The 27,095-nt window shown below is 47.7% G+C and overlaps 1 protein-coding gene across 1 annotated transcript in view; it reads right to left on the bottom strand.

Moving 5' to 3' along the window:
* The window catches only part of Grid1 (glutamate ionotropic receptor delta type subunit 1), a 711,129-nt gene that overhangs the window by 484,265 nt on the left and 199,769 nt on the right, over positions 1–27,095 (bottom strand). The window lies entirely within an intron of this gene.

The raw sequence follows: 27,095 nt of genomic DNA, 5'->3' as shown, positions 1-27,095 counted from the left end.
GAGCATTTGTGGAATAGAATTGAACCAAAGCAAACAGCAGCCTGAAAGCCGCTGTGACTTTAGCAACCACGCAATGACGACATATTGGTGGAGGCAAAGTCCTACTAGGCAAGGGAGTGAAGTTGGGAAGTTTCTTCAAAACCTAAGGTTGTCACCGTGACTATCCCTCTATGGCTTTGATAAAAAATCAGACAGTCACTGGGTATTTTAAATACTTTTTCTGAAAAGTAATTGAAATGAAAGAACACATATCAAATTGCTTCCCCTACGATTTCAATTTCCAAGAAAGGTCCAAGCACTGAGAGTACTTATGAAGAATATTTTACCATCTGTAATGTACATATATATGTATGAAGGCTGCCATCTCACACCCAGAAGGAGTTCACAGTTAGAAGAGTTTGGGGATTATTGGCAAATTTTCCAAAGGCTGAGAAACAATTTTGATTCTACAGATTTTTTTTTTCTTTCTTTCCTATCTGGCTTCCCAAAGATATGCTTTAAGTTTCTTCCCAGATGTAGTTTATCCATCATTCAAGTTCCTTCCTAAGACTCCTGTCCAGGCTCCTTTACCGCTTCATCTCCTTCCTGCTGCCAACTCCAAATGCCACCATCATTGTCACAGGCCTAGAGCAGCTACAAAAAAACTGGGGTGTGAGGGAGGCTGGGTCTGCAAGTGAGGAAGCGCCCACCATTTCCAAGAAAAGAGATTATAAAGACCCACCTGCTGTGGCTCCAATCACAAGGAACACCCTTGCCCTCTGCCCAGAATCCTCTGCCCACAAGTGTCCAGCTACACATTCCCTTGCCCTCCCCTGCGTCCCACCTTTCCCACTCTCCCTCCCTCCCTTCTTCCTTCTCTCCTTCCTTTCACCTTTTCTCTCTTCCTTCCTCAAATGTTTTGCAAGTCCTGCTGTGGGCCAGGCCCTAAGCTGGACGCCTGTATGTTCAAACTTCACACAGGCCTGTCCTCGAGCAACTCTGGTCCCGAGGGTAAGATCCAAAGCAGGGAGCACCTCCTGTGTCCTGGAATGTGTTCCATTTGCAGAATGTGTTTCATGAATAAATTAATTCATTACAATTAATCCATGAGAGTGATTATGAAAGTCACGCAGAGCATCCAGCAGGCCAGGTCAGCAAAGGGAGGAGCAGGGACACACAACTGTGGCACATCCAGCATCTTTCAGTAAAATGGGAAGCAGGTCTCTCCCTGTCCAGGGTGACAAGGTGCTCCAGGGCCCAGATAGGGGTTGTCTTCAATGAGCAGGACAGTGGTGACCCAACATCTCAGCAGCACAGGGCCGCCACTCTGGGAGAGAGGACTCACTGTCAGTGTCACAGTCATAACTGCCCACCACATTCAAGGCAAGTCTGGTCTTGGGGCCTTCCAGAGTGACTTCCTATCCTCCATCTCCCCAAAGCCAATTCCTGGAGATACTACTGTGAGCCCCAGAGCACCCCTATCATATACAAACCACCTACAGACCCCATACCTCAACCTCAACCACCTTTTTTACTATACACAATAGCCAAGATATGGAATCAACCTATGTGTTCATCAGCAGATGAATGGAAAAATAAATCACACACACACAAAAGGGAATACTATTCAGACATATAAAAGAATGAAATCTTGTCATTTGCAATAACATAGATAAGCCTGAGGCACATTATGTTAAGTGCAACAAGCCAGACACAGAAAGACAAATACTATATGATCTCTCTTACACATGTGGAAAAAATTGAACTCACAGAAATAGGGAGTCAGCTGCTAGTTACTAGAGGCTGACGGCTAGGGCAATTGGAAAGATATTGGTCAAAAGACAGAAACTTTCAGTTTTAGACAGGAGGAATAAGTTCAGCAGTTTTATTGTATAAACAATGAGTGTAGTTGAGAACAATATATTGTATATTTGAAAATTGCTAGAAGAGTAGATTTTCAGTGTTCTCCCCACCAAAAAAAAAAGTAAGTATATGAGCTAACACAAATGTAAATTGCTTAATTTAGCCATTGCACGACGTATAACAACTCTTAGCTGTCAAAAAAAAAAAAAACACCCTGTTGCTTGGTGTCCAGGGATACAAAACTCTGGGAAAGGCATAGAGAAGCAGGCTTTGATCCCACTTCTCCAGAGGCATACAGAATAACCATAGGCATGAATCTGAAACTATCCCTCACTATCTATGCAACCTTGGGCAACAACCTCTCTGAGCCCATTTCTTCATCTTCAAAGCAAAGCTATGGCACCTTGCTCGTAAGAGCCCGCCACCTTCCCATGAGAGGTGCATATTACAGCTGGCACAGTGAAAAAGATGTTCAGTGGCTGTCAGCTCTCTTCCAACCTTCTCATCAGCACAGGGAACACCCCCAAAAGGGTTCCCAAATGAGCAAATCATCTCCCTTGTTCTAGGGGCTCATCAAGAAAGGAGGTGCCATCCTGACAATTGGATGACACAATAGGAGACTAAAAAGGTCGGCTCTCCCTCCTGTGATAATGGAAATTTCAAAGTTATAAAAGTAGCTGAAGGGGAAGGCCTGTCATTGAAAACTCTCCGAGAAAGGGGACACATTGCTGCCCCTAATGAGGGTCAATAATACCCAGGAACATTCAACTCGCACAGGTTTCAGAACCAGCCACAAAGCCAAGCAAGGATAGCTTCAGGAGAGAGCAAGGGGTCATCTGGATAATTCCTTGTGAACGAAATTATGAGGCACATTCACACACGATCAGACACTGCGGTCCCTGTGTGCACAGTACCCACTCCACCGCCTGGCAATGGAGGCCATCCGTTGATCAGAACACACAGTCTCTCACCAAGCTCTGTTCCCTTCCATTTAAAAAACAAACACAAGGGAAAAACATTTTTAAATAATCAGGCTGGAAGATCGAGATTAAAAACAATTTAAAATAAACGTCTACTCTGGCACTTTGGAAAAAACATACCACGCTGCATTAAGTGCTTTGAATTAAGTAAATTACACCAAGTAACTAATTTACATAATGATCAAGATTTGCATTTTACACATGTTATAATGAAAATGGGTTTATAAAATAATTCTTCACCAACTTCTGTTCTGGGTTGGGTTCCAGTATTTGGAGAAATTTTTGTGGTGTTGATCTGCTACTGTCTTTCATGTTTCAAATCCCTGGCTCCTTCAATATTTTTTTTTAATCTACCAGGTCCCTTATTCCCACTGCAATAAATAGTGCCTTTGATTTTCAATTCCCTTCCAACAACTGAGTGAGATTATTTTTTTAAGGAATCTGTACTATGGTAATGATTTTTAGAATTTTCACAAATAAAGTTTGATGTCCCTGTCACCTTTCACTTATGAGGTATATGATATTGATTTTGGCAGCTCTTCCTCCAAGATATGGAGGCATGATTTTCAAAGTCCTGCTGCTCTGGATGCTGGCATTTCTGAGTGAGGAATCAGCATGGCATTTCCCTACAGGACTGCAAGAGTGGTCCCCTGGGGGCTGTAGCAAGACCCGACTGGGCTCCAGGTCCTTAGGAGACTGGCCTCGTGAGTCAGGAGGTTACTCTGTGCCTTCAGGTCCTTGTAGCTCACAGGCCAGGAGCCAGAACTCCCTGTCCTGGAGCTGCTGGATGCTCAGATCATCATTTCTTATCTCCCTCTCATGTCCTAGGAGGAGGATCCGCCATCCCATTTTATAGCCAAAGAGGTTGGATCCCTCCACCAAACCAGACAGGAATGACCCACATCTGCTTTGAGGCGGCTCTGGATGTTTTTCTGGATCTCTGTCTAATTTAAATAAAATCCTAAAGCAAACAGAGAATTTACAAGTGTTTACCCAAACAGCAACATTTGAATTTTCAAGCATCCTCCAAACTGATGCCTTCGCCTTTCGTTAATACTGCAGCAGATGACCTTCTATGGCCATGGTATGGCAGAAGGGATGACGGAAAAATCATAACAGCATACTGTCTGAATGCTTGTGTTCCCCAAAATTCATATGTTAAAATTCTAATCCTGATGGCACTAGGATGTAATCAGGTCATGATTTGCTGCCCCTTTAATGGCATTGCTGTCCTTACAAGAGAGGAAGAGACTTAACTCAAGATCTTTCTCTTTCTACCACTTGAGACACAGTGAGAAAGCCATCTGCAAACCAGGAAGAAGGTTCTCACCAGACACTGGATCCGGCATCTTGATCTTGGACTTCCTTGTCTCCAGAACTCTCAGAAATACATATGTGTTAAGCCACCCGAATAAGATTTTTTTTTTCCCTACAGCAGTCTAAGCTGATTAGTATCCAGCACAGGCTTATTAAGATCTAACTTTGTGCCAGGCACTATGCTAAGTCATTTGCATATGCTGTCTTATTAATCCCCATGATAGTCTTGTGTCTTGCCTGAGGTTATCCAACCAGAAAGAGACAGAACCGGAGTTCAAGCCCAGGGCCTTGAATCCAGAGCCTTGACTCCAGAGCCAAGTCATTCTAAGCCAGAGGTACCTGGGAAGGAAACAGGCCCACAGACCTGATGTTGTACAGATGCCGAGCTAGAAACCCTACATGCCCACTTCATCTGAGCCCAAGCACTACTAGGGAATTAGCAGATTTTGCCCATTTTGCAGATTAGTCACTGGCTCAGAACAGAGCTGGGATGCAACCCCAGATCTGTCCTCTGCAAGAGGCGCTGCCCTCTGTGCTGCACTAAGGAGTGGGGACTCCACGCCAGGCCTCCAGAGTAGCCATACCAGGCACATGGAGCTACAGAAAGACCACACAACACATGCTGGTCAAATGCTGGAGTCTAGCTTTTAAGAATAGCAAGAAGATGAAAATGTGGCACATGAAATTACCAGCTGCTAATTTGCAATCAGTATTAATAACTGACATTACACAATGAAATGTAGCATCTTCATTGGTTCTTTAAATTATAAACAAGGAAAAACTTGGGCTATTAGAAACAGCAGCACTGGCCGGGATGACTTGGAAGCAACCCTGGGCTGGATTGTACCTCTGCAGACCTGCCCAGCACGCTGTCGCCTACCCACTCAGCAGGTCCTCCCGATCCTTGGAACCACCAGTATCCCAGGTGGTAGTGGTGGGGGTGCCCTATTCACTGCCCAGAACTCCTATCTCCCTCCCAAGTAACAATATTTTGGGACTGGCCACATTCACTCCCTCTCAGGTTTTCTCCAACCCCCTGTCTGGTACCCAATCAGTCCATGCTTTGTGGTGCTCCCAAGACAGATCAGACACCAGCCCCAATTTCTTGGGGCTCAATAGAATACAGTCAAGCAAGCAGTATTTGAAGACATTCTACAGAGAAGAAAATATGTGCAAAGGGGTCTGTTTATCCAGAAAATGTGGGGTACCTTCAGAGAGCTTGGAGTTGGACTTTGCAGGATGAAAAGGGACCCTGCATACAGACAAGACAGGGAGGAGTACTTCAGACCAAGAGGACATCAGGATCAGAGGCCTCATTGGACCAAGTGATCCATCTAGGGGACCCGCAAGTGGTTCTGCATGGGCATGGGGGTGCAGGGCCTGGTGTGCACTCTAGAAGGATGGCCATGGTGGCATCTCTGGACAGGAGAGGTGTCAGAGTGGTCTGCTAAGCAACTGAGACCAGAGCCTGCATCTCTAGTTGCCCCAAACCCACCACTCCTGCCCAGGTCTCTGAGGCAAAGGAAAGTTTGGCAGCAGCAATCAATGGAATCAGCCCTGAAGCCCCGTTCTGTACCAAAGGACCCCCCTTCCAAGGCCAGAGCTGTGCAGACCAAGCTGCTGCAGCCTGCTCTTAACAGAGGCCATTTCAAGGAAGGTCTGTGTCTCCTGCCTGAAGAAAGAGCATGGGCTTGGAGACTGATACACAGGTGATGGGCTCCTCCCGGCTCTTAAGCTCCAAGCCTCAGCCACTACCTCTGTAAGACGGGCAGTAAGGCCTTCTAACAAGAGGACCATTGTGAGGAGCAAGGTGGATGCTGACAGATGCAAAATACCTGGGAGGAAACTCAAGTGTGGGGAGGGCTCAAAACAAGAGGCCCCACCCTCTCCAGTGACTCTCCTGCATCATGCCAACCCTGGCACAGGAGGCTGTGTCTTCACAGCTTTCGGTTGACCTCATGACAAGTGTTCTTTAACTTATGTATATAATTTACATAATTACTCTGATATTTACTCAGGTTTAATTTGTTTCCTCTGGAACCTGCCTTTGAGGAAGCGGTGCCAACCAGAGGCAGGAGTAAAGACTCAGCAAGGAATTCACAGGTGCCATCCACCGCCCCTCGCTGGGGGCCTCCCAAGTGCCACTGCTGCAACATGACCCCACTCTGCCTGGGCTCAAGAGCACCACAGAGCCTCAGACCTGCCTGGGCCAAATGAGGCGCATCGATGCCCTCGAAGACCTTACAGTAGAGAGGGAAAGGCAGGTGAACACCCTCCCCAGGGACAGCACTCCCTGCACCAGACAGAGGGGGCTGTGCCAGCACAAGTGAGGCAGGAGACCTCTGATCACTGTGAGCCAGAGAAGGAGACATCAGGCTGCTCTGGGGTCAAGCAGATTGTGCTGGTATCCACAGAGGTCAGCAGGCATGACGGTGGCATTGCCACCCCTTATTGCAGCAGAGGGAAGGGCAGAAATGTTGTCAAGATGAAATGAGAGTTCAAGGTAGACTACACCAGGGAGGACAGAAAGAATGGGTTGGACTTTGAAAAATTCATTCGGCAGTTCTGTGAGAAGGCAAAGGCCTGGAGGCCATAGCAAACCAGGGCTGTGTCCCAGGCAGGACCCAGGAGCCCAAGTCCTGGTGGATAGGAGCCCTCAAGGGAACACAAGGCAGTTTTGGCTGCAGAGAAGGAAGGGGCAAAGAGTGACATGTGTTGGGTCATGCCTGTCTGAGCCAGAGGGTAAAGAACAAGGGCAGAGGGCTGATGGCAGAGGACTCCACCTGGGAACACAGAGGCTCAGTCCCAGGGACAACGCATGGTGCCAATTCCCCCACCCCACCTAGCACTGTTTGTGCACACACACTCACATGCATGTGTTCATACATGCTCATGTGCATGCTCACATTCACTCACATTCATGGTCATGTCCACATTTACTCACACACGCGTACACACACTCATTCACATTCTCACGTGCTCACATTCACTGCCACACACACACATAGACACACACACACGGTGTGCTAGAGTCAATGTGCATCACCTCATGAGAACCCACTGGTAAATTTTCAGGAACTGTGGGAGTTAATTATTGAAGAGTGCCACTATAAATTAAATTATACAAACCTACGATTAAAGAAATTATTTTACAAACTTGATAAATACACAAAGCTCAGCACTTCCTAATTATTTTCCTGTAATTAATAATATCTATGCTCTGAGGATATTCTGAAGCACAACGTGATGTTTGTCATTTCTCTTCCCAAAGCCATGTCCAGTGACATCACCTCACTCAAAAACAGCTATGGCAGGAGCCTTTACACTGTGGAAATCAGCAAATCGGGACTTTGTTTTTCTTGGAGACCAGTTTTCTAAACATTTACTAGCATACCACTGCTCACAAAACACACAGGCATCACATCCCCTGCCCTCCCCACACACATAGATCACCATCTCTCAGCATCTGCAAGGACTGGCTCCACGATCTCCTCAGACCAGAATCCTTGAATGTTCTGGTCCCTTTTATAAAATGGTGTTGTATTTGCATATAACCCATGCCCAGCCTCCAGTATATTTTAAAACATCTCTAGATGGCTTGTAATACCTAATACAATGTCAATGCTGTGAAAATTGTTGCACTGTATTGTTTAGGGAAAACCAACAAGAAAAAAGTGTACATACTCAGCACAGAACACAATTTTTGTTCAATTATTTTTTAATCACAGTTAGTTAAATCTGTTGATGCAGAACCGGCAGATACAGAGAGCTGATTGGACATATGTGCACACACTCATACACTCATGCCCTTCTGACACACACGCGCACACACACACACTTGCATTCACACATGTATACACAACTTCACACTCTCCTACCCATGAACCAGCACTTTATCTCCCTTAACATCACCCAGATCATCAGAACCACATCCACACTCTGAAGGAGAAGGGAGGCTGCTCTGAGGCTGCAGGGTGTACACCTCGCTTTTCCCTGCTTCCCCCCACCCTCTGTTGGCCCTGGGGAGCAATTCCCTGGGGCTGCCACCCAACACTGCTCTGGAAGCAGAACTTCCACACCTCACTTTGGCCATTGGAAAGCAAGACCGTGGCCGGCAAAGACAGTATTAATCAGGTTGGTGGTCAGCAGAGGCTGGGAGCTCTATAGTATGACATAACTACATGACCCAGTCCAGGCAGCAAGGCCATTCTGGAAGCAAACACAGGTGTCCAAGGGCCCCACATAGCCCCCCTTTCCAAATATTCCTGCTAAATCTCCAAATTAAACCCCCATCTATATTAATTAAGGAGCCAGGATCTGCAGGCCTAATGGTGCTGCCGGCCCATCCATCACAAGCTAGTTACCTCCTGCCAGAACCTCTTGGGCCAGATTACAAATGGGATGTGGGGAGGGGGCCGGGGAGGCAGGATATTATCCTGAAATATAATTTGAACTTTCCTTCCAAAATACCATCCCCAGGCTGATCCATCACAAGCTGTACCCGCCCGGGCCCGCCACAAGTGAGGGCTAGACGGCAGGGCCATCCATCACTGGCCGCCAGAAGGCCCTGGAAATGCCAGAGCTGCTCTTGTGCTCTGAGGAGGATGCAAACAACTGGACTAATACTATGATCAATGCCAGGAGGTGGGCCACAGGGCAGGACATGGTTGGTGGGGTCATCACCACCCCTGATGCCCTCCTCCCAAGAGCAGGTATCCTTCCCACCAGGACTCAGGGTTAGTAGAATGCAGGAGTGAGTCCCCACTTATTAGGCACTTTGGGTTTGCAGTGCCCACATGCTTTTATTTATTTCCTCCTCACAGCAAGCCTGTGAAAGCAGGGTATGTTTTCCTGTTCTATGGTTAAGAAAACGGGCCCAGAAAGCTTAGGAATTCAAGTGATAGTCTGGCTGGAGAGTGAAACCAACAGAACATTGTGCCCCACAGACCACAACCCATGCCCCAGTCTCCAGGAGGGTCCCTGACTTCTGTGCTGGTCTCAATATCCAAGAAGATCTATCCCAGCAGCCATAGGCATCTCAAGACTGTGGCACAGGATCCTAAGCATCTTGTTCACCATGATATATCCTGGCACATGGTAGCAGCTCAATAAAGTCACACGCAGAAAATGTTGAATTAACTAATAAAAGAATCCTTCATCTAGAAGAAGCAGCTCAAGTCCAATGAGAGCCCACTGGGTTGATGCAAAAGCCCACTCCAGAGCTGATTTGTGCAAACTGAAGAGGTAGGGCTGGCAGGTTTGCCATCTGGGCTAGCCGAGAGCACAAGCCTCTGCCCACTGCCGCCTCTGCAGGAGCCACAACTGTGACGCATACCCCGGTAGTGGACCAGGCATCACGCGAAGCCCTGTGTACTCCCTGTCTCCTTGACTGGCCCCATTTAATAATAATTATATTATCATCTCCATTTTACAAATGGTGAAGTTGAGATTCAGAGGGGAAAGTGCCAACGCCACAGTTCAAGCTCAAGTTCTTCTGACTCCAAACCCCTGCCCTCCACCTCTCCAACGTATGGGAACATGCCTGGAGTAAAGAAGCCCCTCATTGTTGTTAGCCCTCTTCACTTTCCAGGAAAACCAATAATCAAAAATAAATCCACACTCGGCCAGATGCCCACTTCCCAAGGCAGCACCACAGGCTGCATAGTTTGCTGAAGGCTGGGAAACGCCCTAAAGAAGGCACCACCCCAGGCTGCAGCCCAAGGCTCAGTGCCCACATGTGGGGCTCAGCCGGGCAAGTGGGAGGTCAGCCCGCCACTTTTCCAGGCAGTGGGACATAGCCTCTGCTCAGGGCACCCAATGGGCTCTGTCATAACCCACAGCTGCCTTTTTCACCGACTTCACAAGAGCAATTGGAGATGTAGATTCAGATTCTGAGTCAAAGTTTTCATGGAGATTATAGTGATTTCCAGTTTAGAAGGAAATGAGCACCCCAGAAAGCGGTTAGAATTAATTTTGGAGTAGCAATAAAACTCTGTTAGGAATGAAATATGAGCAGTTTATCACAAGCCCTGTCACTGGGAGAAAAGAGAGATCCAATTGTCTGTCGGTTGGCACAGGTTCCCAGGGCGGTCGGAGGTGTCCAAAGCTCTCTGGTGGAAGCCCCCCCTGCTCATCTCCACTCCTCTGCCCTTTCCACTGACTATATACATCAGCACTAAAACCAGAAGACAGGTTAATAGTCCTCAGGACTCTCCCGTGGAGGTAGGGGAGAAGGAGGATGGAAAGGGAGGGAGAGAGGGCGTTCATGACTCTCCAGCTAAAGATCCACAGCAAGATGCATGCTGAGGAAGGATGGAGAGGCAGGAAACATCAGAGAAATGAGGATGGATACAATCAATCATGCTGATAGGCAGGAAGAAGTCCCCCAGACACCCAGGGCATGGTCCAGCCCCTGCTCTGACCTCAGGCTCCTCCTGAGGCAGGAGATCAGAACCAGAGAACACTGAGCACGTGGTGGCCTACCAACTTGAATCAGGATTTTAGTGATGGAGACCAGCATAGAATCTCAAGAAAGAGATGGGAAGTGTTATAGGTTGGACGTGAAGTGTCCCCCAAAAGCTCAAGTATGAGACAATGCAAGAAGGTTTAGAGGAGAAAAGATTGGGTTATAAGAGCCTTAACCCAATGAGTGAATTCACCCCCTCATGAGATTAACTGAGTGGTAACTGAAGGAGGGCAGGGTGTGCCTGGAGGAGGTGGCCACTGGGGGCATGCCTTTGGGGTATATATTTTGTATATGGCAAGTGGAGTCTCTCTCTTATCATCATGTGAGTTGCTTCCATTTACCATATTCTTCTGCCATCTTGTACTGCCTTACCTTGAGCCCTGAGGAATGGAGCCAGCTGTTTATGAACTGAGACCTCTGAAACCATGAGCCTCCAAATAAACATTTCCTCATTTAAAATTGCTCTGGTCTTTTAATCACAGCAACTAAAAAGCTAAGACAGGAGGTGATTGCCAAAATACTTGTTGTCATGGAGGATTTAGGAATCAGCACACCAGCCCCTTCTATGGCCTACCAGCCTCTTTTCAATATCCTCCAGTCCTATGGCTTCAAGTACCTTCTACACTTGAACTACATCACTATCTTGGACTCTGCCAGGAGTTCCAGCCCTACCCATTCACTTGGAAATAGACATTTTAAACTTAATCTAGCCAAAGTAGGACTCTTTGTTATCATTCCCCAATCAGCTCTGCTCCATATCTGTGTGAGTCAGCTTTCTATTACTAATAACAAAAGACCTGAGAAATTAACTTATTAACAAAGCTTTTAACTTATTTAAAAAGATTTATTTTGGTTCACACTTTTGGAGGTTACCATCCATGATCAGTTGGCCCTGGTGCTTTGGCTGAGGAAGCACATCATGTCAAGAGAGCATGGAGGAGCAAAGCCACTCACTTCATGGCCAGAAAGCAAGAGAGAACAAGGAAGAGACCAGGGTCCCACAATCCCCACTGAGGACATGCCCCCGATGACCTAAAGACCCCCCCCCCCCCCGCAGGCCCAACCTCTTAAAGATTCCACCACCTCCCAAGAATGCAACACTGGGGATTAACCCTTGAGAGATGCTTAAGATCCAAACTACAGCACCATTCAAGTAAACATCACAAACCATCCATTACTCAGGCCAAAAGCCTAAGAGTCTTCCTGGAAATCTCCCATTTCCTCTCTCCTCACTTAAAATCCATAAGACACCCTAAATCCAATCTTTCTTGCTATCACCACTGCTGGTCCACACCACCACTCCTACCCCCAGCCGAGACTATTTTGACAGACTCTTGCATAGCCTTCCTACCTCCACCCTTACCCGCCTTCAGTCTGTCCAAATGGCAGAGATCCTTTTCTAAACATGAAGCAGACAGAGTCTCTTAAATACCCACTAGTACTTTTGTAGCATGCTTAAAATAAAATCCCATTTCCTCACCGAGGACCTAGGGGACTTGGCATGACTAGCCTGACTTGCTCTCTAACCCAACTGCTTTTTCTTTCTCCTTCCCCACCCTGCAGCCTCAAAGCTCTTCTTTCTCCGTTTTCAATGTGCCAAGTTCAATGCCACATCAGAGAACTCACATTTCCTGGTGTCCCTCTACTAGAAAACTATCCCCTAGATTGTTACCTCACCGCTTCCTTTGATGAGTTATCATTCAAATATCACTACCCCAGCAGGACCTTCCCGAGCTGCCAGGAGGCCCCTCTCCATCCCAACTGGTGACTCCACACCATGCCCTGTTCCTTTCCTAACACTTCTCCTCTCCTGAAATGATCATCTTTATGGATCTGTTCCCACATCTGATTTCCTATTCTTTTCCCTAACCCAGAACAGTGCCTGACATAGAGTAGGTGCTCACCAAATATGAGTGGTGGCCCCAGTAAAACGTAGGGGCAGCACTCCGTAGTGAGGGGAATCCACACTCAGAGCTAGACTGTCCTGGGCTTAAAAGCCAGTTAGCTCAGCTCTTCCTAACCATGTGACCTTGTGCAAATCAGTTCCAACCTTCCTAAGCATTCATTTTCTCATCTGTAAGATGAGAATAATAATACTTACTTTGAGGTGTAGCAACCCCTGGATTAAACAAAGAGTAAATATAAAGTGCTTTGAATGAGCTTACAAATGCTCAGTGTTGTTATTAATAACAAATGGGTCTGGATATGGTTTCCCTGCCAAGGTTTATGTGCCAGAAGCTTGGGGTGCAGTATGGTAGTGTTGAGGTGGTAGAACCTCTAGGAGGTGGGGCCTGGTGGACGGTGATTAGGTCAGGAGGCCACCACCCTCAGACAGATTAATGCCTTCATGCAGGAGTAATTCAGGTCTCCTGGAACTGGATCAGTGCCTTTAAGAATGGGAGTTAGTGAGTCTGAGCCGTCTCAGCTCCCTCTCTCACCAGGGGAACTCTCTCACATGAACTCCCACGACATGATACCATCTGCCATATGTGACACAGCTAGAGGGCCCTTGCCAAACACTGGTGACATGCTCTTTGGACTTTCTCACCAAAACTACAAGGATAGCCCTCTAGTGATAGAGTTTACCACATGAAGTTCAAGAGGCCAGAATCATAAGGCAACATCATCAAATCAACCTCTTTTCTTATACATTACCCAGCATGAGGTGTTTTGTTACAGCATCACAAAACAAACTAAGACAAATAACAATGTGACAATAGCTATATAACAGTGGGAATTAGAAAAAGAATATGTGAGCAGGGGAAAAGGAAATAAATGTTACCTACAGTGAGACTCCACCACACAGTAAGCCACGTGATCAAGGCTCACAGAGATGAAGATATGTGAGCACTGCCTACCTGGAGTAAGGAAGGGGTCAGATGTGGCGATAGCTGTGTCAAGTGGCAAAAATAAGAACTTTATTAGTAGCACATGAAAACACTATGAAAGAATGCCCCGCCTTTGTGGAAGATGTAAGCAGGGAAAGAGACAGGAAATAGATGTATAGCCTGCTACCTACCCAGAACATTCCTCTTCTCCCAGGAATAACTCACTGTTCTTGTTGGGGAATGTCTCCTCATTCTGTTGTCATTCAATCTTGCTGTTCTGATGGGAGTTGCCATCCATAGCAGCCAGTTTCCCATGGGCCAAAAGAAGTCACATGATCCAGTCAGACCAATTAGAGCCTTTCTCTGATATTTTTTTTCCAAAAGGGAACAATAAAGGTAGTCCTCTAGTGACAAATTTACAACATGAAGCCCAAGAGACCAGAACTTCCATGTTTCTTGCCCTATGGAAGGAATTCGTCAATCTGACAAAGTAGAAACAAAGGAGAAGAAAGCTTTGGCCACATATGAGTCCTCAGCTCAAGAGACCCAAAGGTCCAGATACCACAGGTCCTTTGGCGAAAAGCTCAAATTGGGTTTCTGGCACTGACTGCCAAAAGAGAATAGCAAGAGCCAAAGCACAGGAGCAAGAAAATGTGTAACTTATGATGAGTAGTGTTATGTGGTGGCTGATGGAGAGAAGAATGTCAGAAGAGACTTCTAGAACAAGTCAAATACAAATGATCTCAACTCTTAAGGGCTAGAATGATAGGTTTGTACCAGATTCCCCAGATGAGAGGGAGCCCCTAAAGTTGGGGAAGCACACAAACAGGGCTGGGTCAGCAGAAGTGGATTGGGTAGGGCTCTGACTAGGAGTAGGGTATAGTGCATTAGAGCAGGCAAGACAGGGAGAGTCAGACTCTGGGGGCAGAGATATTGGGAGTGGAGGGGAGGGAAGCTGAGAAGCATTTGGGATGCAGAGTGCATAAGCTGATGATTGAATGTGGGGTGTAGAAGAAAAAGGAGTCTATGGTGACTTGGAACCTAGTAGTCAATCTACAAAATAGAGAATGAGGTGCAAGTTTAGGAAGGAAGCTCTGGATTCTGTTTGGGGCCTGTTGACTGCAAGGTGTTATAGCACATTCTAACCATATTTTTGGAAACTTGAGTCTAAAAAGTTCAGGATTAAAGCCTTAGTTTGCAGAATCCTCAGCACAGAAGAAATGACTGAAACTGCATATGGACCTTGGCCCAGGAAGAAATACAGGATGAAACAGATGAGGACTGAAGGACAGGGGGTGACACATTAGGCAGCTACCCCCAAACAGAACAGAGAGCACTTCAACGGCACAGGCCACTGAGTGTTGCAGAGGGCTTGAGGGCAATGAGCCCCCAAGGGTGTTGCCTGTCCCATGTAGGGGTGACAAATGGAGAAATGCAAAGAAAGGACTGTATTAATCAGCCTTCACCAGAGAAACAGAAGCGGCAGATTTATTTCAAGGAACTGGTTCATGGGATTGTGGAGGCTGGCAAGTATGAAATCTATTAGGCAGGCCAGCAGTTAGAAACTCCTGGGCAGGAGCTGATGGTATAGTTTTGAGTCCGAATTTCTTCTTCCTCAGAGAAATCCTACTTTGCCTCAAAGTCCTTTTAATTGATTGGATGAGACTCACCAGGCTAGGGAGGATAATTTCCTTTATTTAGGGTCACCTGATTGTAGATGTCAACTGCATCTACATGTCACCTTCATAGAAACACCTAGATTACCATTTGATTGAATAATTGGGTACTAGCCTACCCACGTTGACCCATAAAACTATAAGAGGAGTTAAGAAAATCTTAGACGGGCACAGTGGCACACGTCTGTAATCCCAGTGGTTTGGGAAGCTGAGGCAGGAGGATCACAAGTTCAAAGCCAGCCTCAGCAACTTAGCGGAGGCACTAAACAAGCCAGTGAGACCCTGTCTCAAAATAAAAGGGCTAGAGCTGGTGGCTCAGTGGTCAAGACCCATAGGTTTAAACCTTAGTACCAAAAATAGAAAAAAAGAAAATCAAATACAGATGACATTTTCAAGGTATCTGGCTCCAGGAGAAGGTGGGGGTTTGGAGGAGAAGTGGGAGAGCAAGGGAAGGAGTTTGGTTCTTCCTTGCCCTCATATGAAAGAGGGGAAAGAAGGGGAAGGAACAGAAGCAGGGAAAAGCCTGAAATCACAAGAAACAGAAACCGATTCCAAGGGGCTGCTGAACAGAGCAGACAATAACTAGGAGCAATGAGGACAGAGTCTGCTCACCATCCATTGCGGGGATAACGAGTGGCCCTGCATGAACATCAGTGGCCCAACTGATCCAAATGGATGCTGGCAGCTGAGCAGGTCCAGAGCAAACCTGCTCCAAATCTTCACCATGACCTTGTAAAGAGATAAGTCATCCCAATTTTGTGGATGAGGAAATGGAGCTCAGAGACATTAAGTGCCCTACTAGGAAGCAGGCTGTGCACTTTGATACAGGAAGGAAAGAGAAAAGAGGGGGGCACATTCTAGGTACTGAATCCCAGTCCTTGCTGGGAAACCTGGAAGCCCATACACAGAGACCATCACACCCTCTGTCTTCTCCCCCAGATGCCCCTGGCTCCTGCTGAGCTGGAATAAAGGGCAATTTGTCCAGAGACCAAGGTCACAGGGGCCTCTGGAATCTCTGGCAAGGACAAAGCACTCAGCACAGCTCTGGGCAGGGCCTCATGCCTGAACATTCACTTTGTCTGACAAAACACACACACACACACACACAGTAGGTCCTTCAAGGACCCCAGCAGCCAGAGGAGATGGCCAGGGCCTGCCACGTGCAACCTTCTTTCTCGTGAAAGCCCTTTGGGGGCCCCTCACCCAGGCAAGTGGGAGTTGGAGGCACTTCTCAGTAACCTAACTTCACAGGCTACCTTTGTGGCCTCATGGAAGAAAATGATGGAAAATCCAGGAAGTGGCAGTGAGGTCAGCCAGGGGATAACCTAGAATCTGCCCGCTAGAAATACACGCGCCAGTCAATGAAGGCGTGTGTCGCCCTCCTCTCCACAGTGTCAGGCACTAGTAGTCGCATCCCTAGGACTTCCCACCACTCACTGCCAGGGGCTGCTGCATCCCAACACTAAAGGCAGCTGCCTGGGGTCCCACTGCAGCTTCTCGCAGAGGCCAACTGGGGTCTGCCCTAGGAGGAGGATGGAGGCCCTGGAGCATTGGACCAGCACAGCCCAAAGAGTAGCAGTTATCCCCTCAGAAGTCCCTCAGAAACAACCAGCATGCCCAGGTTTTTCTATTTTGTCATCTCATGCCAGACTACTATCCCATGCCTCCTCCCTAAGCCAGAATGCTCCTCTCAATCCAGAGTGTCGGCTGTGATACACCCATGCTCACAAGCCCCAAGACATCCAAGCCCTCAGTCCGAGACTGAGTGCCCTGACATGGAGAAAGGTCTGACCTTGGAAGTCAGAGAGCCCTGGACTCCAGTCCTGGCTTCCCCACCCACCAGCTGAGGTGCCATAACCTGTGTGCCTCATCTTCCCTACTGACAAAAATAATGATTAAAATTTAAAGGGGAATTATATCTATCTTATGGGGTTATTGTGAGAATTTAGTGAACATTGTCTGGTATATTGTGTTGGGGCCAAGGGAACAGCAGTTATACTGACCATCATAAACTGCTGCCCAGCCCAGACTCACCTGACTGAGCACCCCCTCCTCGGGAAGTGGCTAATGTGCCCCCACTGGCTTTCACCAGCATCCTGACTCCCCATCTTTCCAAATCCTCTCTATCCTGTCAAGCTCAGCTCCAGCCCCATCTTAAATCCCAGACACAAAGAAGCACATGTGCAAGGTCACAGAGGTATAAAAGAGACAGGAAGCTATTCAGAGGGGCAAACTGGAAGGCCAGGGGGAGGTCAGGAGACTCTGGAGATGTAGCTGAGGTGTTTGTGTGACAAACGGAAAGCGAACTAGGTCTCATCACTCAGGCTGTCACCCTGAGAGAACAAAGGACAGGCTATCCCACACTGCCCAATATGGCAGCATCATGAGCCCATGGTGGCCCCTGAGCATTAAAAACATGGCTAATCCCAATGTAATAGGCTTTAAGTATAAAATAGATGTGATTTCAAAGATTTACTATGAAACAAAGAGTGAAAAACATTTCATTGTTTTTTATTTTAATTACACGTTGAAATGACAATAATGGGCTAAACGAAATACAATAAATGAATTTCACCTGTTTCTTTTTATTTTTTAAGTTTTAAATTACACATGTGGCTGGCATTATATTTCTGTTAGGCAAAGCTGAGCCAGAGTCTTATCCACCCCACCTGACATAGTCAGACTCATCACGCGTGGCAGAGAGGCAAGTGCCACGTGGTTAAGTCGGGCAGTGTTCGACACTGGGTTCCACCCCTTACCAGCAATTTGACATTGGGCAATTTGCTGAGCCTCTCTCCATCTCTGTTCCTCATCTATAAAACAGAAATGATGACAGTATCAGAGTCAGAGGATTATTATAAAAAATAACAACCTATGCAAAGCAGGTAGATTAGTACCTAGCATATGGTACACCCTGAAGGGGTTCTATCACCACCATCATCATAATCATCAACACCATCATCACCATCGCCACCACCATCATGATAAATCTCAGCAGCAGCATCTTTTTCATCACTGTGTGAGCCAGAGCACCTCTGTCCATCCATACTTCCAGGACTTCAATCCCTGCCCTGGGGGACTAGGCCAGGACCATCCACTAAGAATGTTAGGTTCAGTTTTTCCAAAACCATTGTTGAGTCCTAATCAGATTTTACTTTTTTCACTTTTTAAGTTTCAAGTTACATATTTGATTAGTGCTCTATTTCTATTAGCTTTATCAGCACCATAGGACACAGTTTCACTCAACATAGCAGCTCATCGCGCATGGGAGAGAGGCAGACGCCCTGCACTTATCCTCCCCTCCCTGCTAAGTATACTTCTCCACAGCACACACTCCATCTTAACCATATGGAATTCCCAGCAGCCCTCAGAACTCCTGGCTTTGCCCCTCTCCTTCCAGTTACCATGCCTCCCGCAGACCAACACTACCAACACCATCTTGAAAAATTCTTTGGGTCCAATGACATCAAGAGTTTAGACAATCGTGCCAAAAGGAAAAAATTAACGTATGCTTCTGGTGCTCAGAGGAGAGGGGGAGGAAGACTACTCAACAAAGGTTTAGAGGCTGAGTGGCCAGGAAGAAGAAAACCAATGGTGGTCACCATTTTTAGGCCCATGTGCCTGCTCAGCAGCAGATAGAAACTCACCATCAGCAATCTCCTGCATTACAGGAAGATGGCCATCGGCAAGTACTGGGGCCCTACTATGCACTAGGAGCCATGCACTCCCTTACTTATCTCTCAACAATCCTTCCAAATGGGAATAATTATCCCCCTTTTCAGAGACCAGTAGCCTGAGGCTCAGAGGAGCAAAGTGACTTGCCCAGGGTTGTAAAGGGTATAAGCAGTAAAGTGGGGCTTAGTCCAGGGGAGCTCAGCTCAAAAGCTGTTCTCTTAGAATGGATAGTCCACTGTCAGGGTACACTCTCAGTACACTGGGGGAAAAGGCTCCTTATTCTTAAAGAATGAAAGCCTGCATCGATCTCTCGACATCTGTCTGGAGACTACCTTCAATTCTCTGGAACGAGGGTATTCCTGTAAAGAAGGATTTACCCAGTGAGCTCTCAGGAAAGCCGTGATCCCAGGCCTTGCACCTCTCAGTTGACACCATTGGCAACGACAGGCAGGCTGTGAAACCCCCACAGAGCAGAACAACTCAAAAGCCAAGGCACTGACTGCCCAACCCCAGTGACCTGGAGAAATGGGGTGTGAGCCTCACAGCTGTAAGAGATGGCATAGAGAAAATAATCTGAAAGCAGAGAGCATCAGGAGAGAAAGCCAGGGCATGACAACCCTGCACATTCATATGGCTTGGGATTCCCAAAGCCACAGGGGTAGGTGGCCCAAGGATGGAGTCAGGACACTTGAAGGAGTAACAGTCCGAGAGGCTGAGCCAGAATAAGCAGGTGCAAGATGAACCAGCATTTATCAGACTTTCACTCAATGCCCGGCCCTGGGGCATCCAATTCTGCCATGGGAAATTTCCTACAGCCATTGCACAGATGGGAACACTGAGGCTCAGAGTGCCTCGAGTGAGAGATAAACCAGGAGCTGAGGCTGCAGCTCCAACAGAGGGCTTCTCTAGGGCATGAGTACCTAAGGGGTCTCCACATGGGCTTGTCTCTCATTAGTCAGAATCTGCCTTCCCCAAATTGCTACAGAACTCATAGCCTCGTGACCCTCATTCTCTGCAGGGCGTTCAGCAGGGGGAGCAGCAAGCTCTGCTGGCTGATGCACCTGCACCGCAAGGCTAGCCAGCAGACAATGGTGGTCACGAAGGAACCGGATCACTGTGAGGGCTGAGGGTGGGAGGAACTGATAACAACATCTCTATCTACTCAGAAACCAAGAGGAAAATCAAACGAAAATTACATCCAGCTTCTTCCTGCTAAAATCAAATCAATAGAAAAGGCAGAAAAACAAGTATGTTTTATTTTGCACAAATTTCCAACTGTCATACTCTGTTCACAGTAGGAAAATGCCAGGGGTCACTCAAGAAGGGCTCACTGTAGCTGGCTGCAAAGGGGCCTATTCTGGGGAGTGGCAAGACACAGCCAGCGGTGGGGCTGGCCAGATGTGTTTGTGGGATGGAATTTTATTAAAATTAAATGTTAAACAAATGAATGTGTCATGATGTTCGAAGTTTACCAGATGGACTGCCACACCCTTTGGAGCATGGAGTCGGTGGTATCCTAGGCAGCAAGACCCAGGGAGGTAAAGGCAAGAATATGTGTCCATCACAAGGTAGGTTCCACCCCAGGTACAGGTCTAGGAACAGGGCAAAATCATGGACAAAATCATCACTGTGCACCTGCTCAGGCACAGGGACCCTTGCTTCTCCAAACCAGGAGGAGAAACCCAGATTGACAGGGTAAACCTGCAACCTTCCCAGCAACTCTGACTACCAGAAGTTCAGCAAGCCACCTCCTCCTTCCCCACATCTGCTGGGACCAGGTAACCAGCATCCTGTGTATTCCATATTCCCAGAAAACAAAGGACAATTTCCCCCACCCCAAGCTCAGAGAAAAGAGCTCCATAAAAAAAAACAGCTGCCAATCTTGTTTGTTTTCAGGAACTCTCTATGGGAAGGCAAATAGTGCTCAAATTCAATTTCCATTCCCAATTCTGAAAATCCAATCTTCAGAAACAAAGGGTTTCCTGTTCATGAGAAAGGTCTTGAGCCATATTTTCAAAAGCATGAAAGCATGAAGTCTGTTTGGACCTGAAGCACCTAGGTGAGCACTGATGTGCAGAAGAGGGAGTGGTATGGCTGTCTATTCTGCCAACAGGCTCAAGGTGGACACAGACAGGAGGCTGTGGAGAAGGGAGCTCCCCTGAGCTCTGGAAAGGGTGAGGATGGGCCTGGATGATGAGAAGAGAAGGGCCTTCAGTTAGATGCTGTTGTGGGGTGGAATTTTATTGGGACATTTTACCAAACAGCCCTGTTGGCAGAAGCAAGCTGGGGTGGAGCTCCATCTGCCTGGCCAGTTTTCCCCAGCATCTGGGGCCAGTAATATGTAGCAGTTCTACCAGGTGGGTCCAGAGGAATCGTGCAAACAGCTGCCTGATTGGGCAAGTTTGAGTGCCATCATTCCACAGGGAGGCATGCAGGGCCTCTCACTTCCTTGTTCTCAGCCTCTCTTCCCTGGATTATGAAGGGATGCTCAGCTCATGAGGTCACAGGGAAAGCACAGGGCCCATGTGAAGCAAACAGAGGCCGCCTTGGGAAACAGGCCCCACCCCTCCAGTGGAGTGTGTGGGCTCACTCAATACTGACTTTCCTGGTGATGGCAGGGCAAGCAATGGGGAGACAAGGTCAGTTTCCAGGAATGAAAGGCAGCCCCAGCCCCAATAGCAGACTGAGCAGGTGTCTGTGGACCCCAGGGAAAGTCAAAGCCAGGTTGGGACTGTTCCAGAACAGAGTCCCAAAAGAAGGTCTTGGGCTTGTGGGCTAACTGACACCCTATACCATGAGCGTCTTAAGAGAACAACAAGCCCCCCTCCTAGTACAGAGATAAATGCCCAGCCCAAATTCCAAATTCACTCTGGGGATCCTGGGAAGCCAAAAGAAGACAGACCTCAAACATATGGTAGCAGAGACGGAATCCTTATGGCCCACTGCCCTTGACCCCCCAGGGAGCAACCTGGGCCCACTCTGTGAGATCTGCTCTCTAAGAGCACTGGCTGGCCTTGGGTCTCCTGGCTTCCCCTGCACCTCGTAGGGCAAAAAGAACTTCTGAGGCCCTGGCTCCAGGGTGGGGAGGAGGAGGAGGAGAGAGGGATGTGGCCAGATGGAGTGAGGCAGAGAGGGAAGTAGCTAGTCCCGATAAAACCACCTTGCTAGTGGAGTATCAGTGAAGGTTCACGGACCCACTGCAAGGAGAAAACATTGTTCCTTTGGTTTTGCTTTTCCTGGGAAATGGTCTTTGGGCATCTGTCCCAATGCTGAGTAAGCACCTTCTGGGTTATGCCTCACAAAGCCCACAGCTAAGATGGGCCACCAAAAGCAAGGTCCTGTGACAGGGTTCTGGAAGGGTGGGTGTGAGTCTACAGTGTGGTTCCAGAAGCCAACCTCGGGGTTTTATCAAGTTGCCTGCTCTGCGATGCACATCAGAGCACAGGAGCAAAGGGAGACACAAGGCCTGAGTTTCATGGCCAATGGCCATTCTCCCTCCCCAGCTGATAAAGAGCAGATGGGTGCAACTCTGGACAGTAGGAGCGAGGGCAGGCAATAGCCTCTGAGCCCTATGGCTGTGCTGGGTGTTGGTTGCTTCCACCCACCTCTGTGGTATGGCAGGGGGTGGTCTTCAGCCAGGGGCCCCCCATGACCCACTCCTGCTCACCCAGTGGCGCAGTCCTGGGGCCCAGGTGGGCACAGTCAGCAACACAAACCCTAGCAGTGCTTTCCTGAGCACACCAGGCTGGGCAACATGGGAGGGGCCTGGAGAGCTCAGCGAATAGATTACCCGCTTCAATTATTTTATCTAACGATGACATTTGTACTGTAAAAGTCAGCACAAAAATCAATGAATTTTAAAGGACAAAATCTGGGGGAGGCTCCAGCTCAGTGACCCAAAACAGCAGCCCAGGAACCAGGAGGAAAGAGATTCAGAACTGAAGGGTGGGCAGGGCTCCCAGGATCCCAGCACCTAGGTAGGCTCACCCTCAGTAGAACCCCAGAGCAGAGATCAATAGAGTTCAGTGCTGAGAATCTGCCCTGAACACCCCAGCTTGGGCCGTTCATTCATGTGCAGGACAAATCTACTAATGAACACTGCTCCAGACTCAACACAGACAAAGAGGGACAGCCCCTGCCCTTACTCTCAGCACGGTCGGGAAGACAGAAGCATGATTAACTAATAATTGTAAAACCAAATAGGAAAATTACAATTAAAAGACAGCATAGAGTTGCTAATTAGAGAATCAGGGAATGACTTTAAGCTGTGATTTGGAGGAGGAGTTTCCAGGACAGTGGGGGAATAGGTTCAGGCAGGCAGAAGAACATGAAGAGAGGTTTTGGAGCTTGGTTTCCTCAGAGACACGAGATAAGCCCTTCCCTCCAATATACTCCACCCATACTTACAACTCATGGGGCCTACCAGGGTTGAAGATGAACATGGGGGCCTGGTCTTCTTCCTGTATATCAGTAGCACAGGCAATGGTAGAGCTGGTCTTGTGATACAGACCAGGCATCTACGGACTAGGAAGAGGGAGCAAAGAACAGTGGACATAAGTATACAGTACAGGGAGGAAAGCCGAGAAGCCCAGTGGAAATCTAGACTCCCCAGATTTCCTCCAGAGTTTATGTTCTGGGGGCAGACTGCGCACCTGACAGGGAAAGCAACTACAGAGCTGCCACTGAAGTTTCCATCAGCACCAGCTGTGTACAATGAAAGAGGAAAACATTCTGTGATCCTAGAAGTTTACTCTCAGTGCAATTTCCCACTATCCTTTATGCTGCGAGCTGAGGTGGAGATGAGCAGGGAACTGGTGAAGAACTAGACCCATGACCAGGTCAAAAGGGGTGGTCACATCAAAGCAACTGCAGGTTGCTACGCTGCTCGGTCTCTCACTTTTTTGGGGGAAAATGCCTGAATAACTCTTTTCCTGGGGAAGGACCATGTCCACTTTGGACCAAGAAGTCGGGGAGTGTGCAGGCTCTGCAGGACCAACCCATGGAACTGCAGTGTAGTTTTCTGGCTTCCTGGAGATAGCACAGCACCAAGATGGAGAGTGGGAGCCCTGGGGAAGGGCCACTGCCTGCTGGGGCTCAGGGTCCAAGAAGCCCAGAACAGAGCCAAAAAAAAAGGAGATCCAATACTGAATGGCATGTCATTTCTAGTTCTGCATTAAGTTTAGAATTAAGACAGATTGGGGCAAGGGGTTCAGGTTGAGGTCGACTCTGGGATTAGAGTTAGATGAGTAGTAGAGATGGAGTTGAGATTAAGGTGAGTGGCTATCCTTTCCTTTATTCCCAAATGTTAAATGACAATCTGTTCTGTCCCTTGGATGACTCATATGAAGGGCACTCAGTGGGAAACACAGGGTAATTTCCATTGTAGAGCAAATTGGGGCTGTGAATTGCAAGTAGCATAAGAAGTGGCACACAGCAGAAACTGACACTCAGCAGGGCCTGAGAGTCCAGAGGTGAGACTCACCTCCTCATTCACTTCCTCAGAAATTCTGTGCAGAGAAGCAGCTCCCACCACATCAGACAAGGCTTGAGTCATGCTGATTGGACTTTAGGGCAAAGGGAGATGCCAGAACGCTAAAGAAGCAGGAAGACATTTCACGGTTCATTATGCCTAAGCAAACTATGGAGTAAATGCAACCCATGGATCAGACTCCATAATGTGAGCTCTGTCATGCTCAGCAGTCCTCTTTGTCACTGTCACCCTCTCAGCACTACTTATTAAACCTAGGGTTCTTCTTTATCAATGCATTGCAGAAGTTTCCCCACATGGGCCTCAGGAAAACTCTGTAAGGTCTATATTTCTGTCCCATTTTGCAGATAAGCACATGAAGGCTTAGGAAGGATGAGTAAATTTGCTCAGTGCCAGAGCTGGGAAGTGACAAGGTAAAATTTACAGTGAGAACATCCCCGGGCCGCCATCAAATACCCCCCCACCTTCCAAACATTTCAACATGAGCCAGGGTCCCCATCCAAAATCCCAAAACTCAGACTCGGAAACTTCCTGTCATTGTGTTTGGGAATCTATGAGGGTCCCATCCTTCTGCTGCAGCAGGTATCTGGGTCCAGTGGAGGCAAGGCTGAGTGAGGAGTAACCCTTCCCCAGCCCAGAAAACACCAGCCAAGAGAGGCAAGCAGAGAAGGCGACGCCCTCCCTATAACACTGGATCTTCACCAAAAGTCCAGGAGCCACCTTATCAGGGAAAGTGGTGGTCATTCCATAGTCATGAGTGTGTTCTGCTGGGTGGTCAACCTGGAGCGTCAAGTGAGGCAGACCTGAGGGTTCTGTTGTAGGGAGGGTGCCTACCCAACGGCAGGAGGTGGCCTGCTTGCCAGTCAGGCCAGACCCTCCTGGCTCTTATATTCCTTGGGATTGGCAGCCTAAAGGCAGCCTGAAGGCCTGCCTGCACCGTACCCAGAAAATTTTGTGCCTTCCAAAAGCCCGTGGACCAGCCTCCAAGAGTATGTTCGTCTCTCTGAAAGAGCCAAGCATCTCCCCAAGGTGGAGAGCACAGGTCACAGACATCCCTACTGTAGAGGTTCCCAAGAACATCAGAACCAGGCAAATGAGCCCAAGATCCTAGAGGGCTTCCCAGGAGCCTCCTCAGGCTCAAGATGCCAGTTATGCAGGATCTCAGTCCTCACCACGGCCCTGTTGGGTGCATGTTCTACTAATGAGGAAACACAGGTTCTGCTGTCTTCTCCAGCTCATAATACCATGGGATCAGCCCTTGCCAGCCTACTCTCAAGTCACTGGCTTTTGGACACAAAAGCAGGGCTAATTCTGCTTTTCTTGCAGAGACTAGACTCAGATTCGACCAGCTATAGTCTGCCTGCCTGCCTGAGCATCTCAAGGGACACCTGCAAGGCAGAAGGCCCTGCCTTTAAGCATGGAGACCCCAGAGGCCAGCATTTGGGATTGGAAAGAAACACCAGGCCAGGCCCACAGTGAGCTCTTGGAAAAAGCAAACAGAAGCCGCACAGACCCCCATAGCTCTGAGCACACAATTCAGGCTCACGGGCTGATAGTGTGGCAAGGGCAGAGTAGAAGCGGAACAGTCATAGCAGGCTTCCTGGAAGAGGCAAACATAGGCATCACTGGTTTGAAATCCCTCTTAGGCATGAATCCCACCTGTAGAGTTACATGCCAAGAAGCACCAAGAATCAGCAAGAGGCCACATATGGGTGGACTTTCACTCCCCTGCCTCAGACACTCGGTGACTATAAAGAGTGTGGGCCTTTCTTATGGTTTATATGTGAAGTATCCCCCCAAAAGCTCATGTGTGAGACAAAGCAAGAAAGCTTAGAGGCGAGATGACTGGGTTATGAGCGCCTTAACCTAATCATGGGTTAATCCACCGATAGGGATTAACTGGATGGTAACTGTAAGCAGGAAGGGTGTAGCTGAAGGAGGTGGGTCCTGGAGGGTATGTCTTTGGGGTTTATATTATGTCCTTGAGTGGAGTCTATCTCTCATTCTTTTTTTTTTTTTTTTTTTTGGAAGGGATAGTAATCACAACTTCCTTGATTTATCCATTATTCATTTGAACATTGATTTAATTATATTTTTAAACAAGTATATCTCCCAGCTCAGTATACTAAAGCCCCTAGTCTTATTTCATATAAAATTTTGAGTAGTCAATCTTTTTCCCCCACATATTTTATTGCTGCATTACAGTTGTATGTATTGATGGGATTGGTTGCTACTTATTCATACATGCACACAATATATCAATATAATTTGGCTAATATCACTCCCCAGCATTGCGCCTGCACACCTCCTACTCTTTGGTGGTCTTCTAACAATTTCTTTGATTTTTAGGAGATCCACCCCCACCTTTCTTTTCCTTTTTCCCCCATCTTCCACACATGAGAAAACATACAACCCTTGACCTTCTGAATCCTGCAACTTCCATAATTTCATTTTTCTTTATGGCTTAATAAAGCCCCATTGGGTATATATATATATCACATTTTCTTTGTCCATTCTTCCACTGATGGACACCTAGGTTGGTTCCATAGCTTGGTGATTGTGAATTGTGCTGCTATAAATGCGTATGGACGTATCCCTGTAGTACTTTGATTCTTCAGGACAAATACAGTTGAGTGGTGTAGCTGGGTATATGGTGGTTCCATGATGGGTCCATGTCCTGACATGCTTCACTCATGACACTATTCTTTCTTGTTGTTCTGCCTCACCTCAAACCCTGAGGAACAGAGGCTATCTATGGACTAAGACCTCTGAATCCATGAGCCTCAAACTTTTCCTCCTTAAATTGTTCTCATCAAGTCTTTG

Source organism: Marmota flaviventris, chromosome 4 (assembly GCF_047511675.1).
Source record: "Marmota flaviventris isolate mMarFla1 chromosome 4, mMarFla1.hap1, whole genome shotgun sequence".
Lineage (NCBI taxonomy): Eukaryota > Metazoa > Chordata > Mammalia > Rodentia > Sciuridae > Marmota > Marmota flaviventris.
This window is presented reverse-complemented; position numbering and strand designations above follow the sequence as displayed.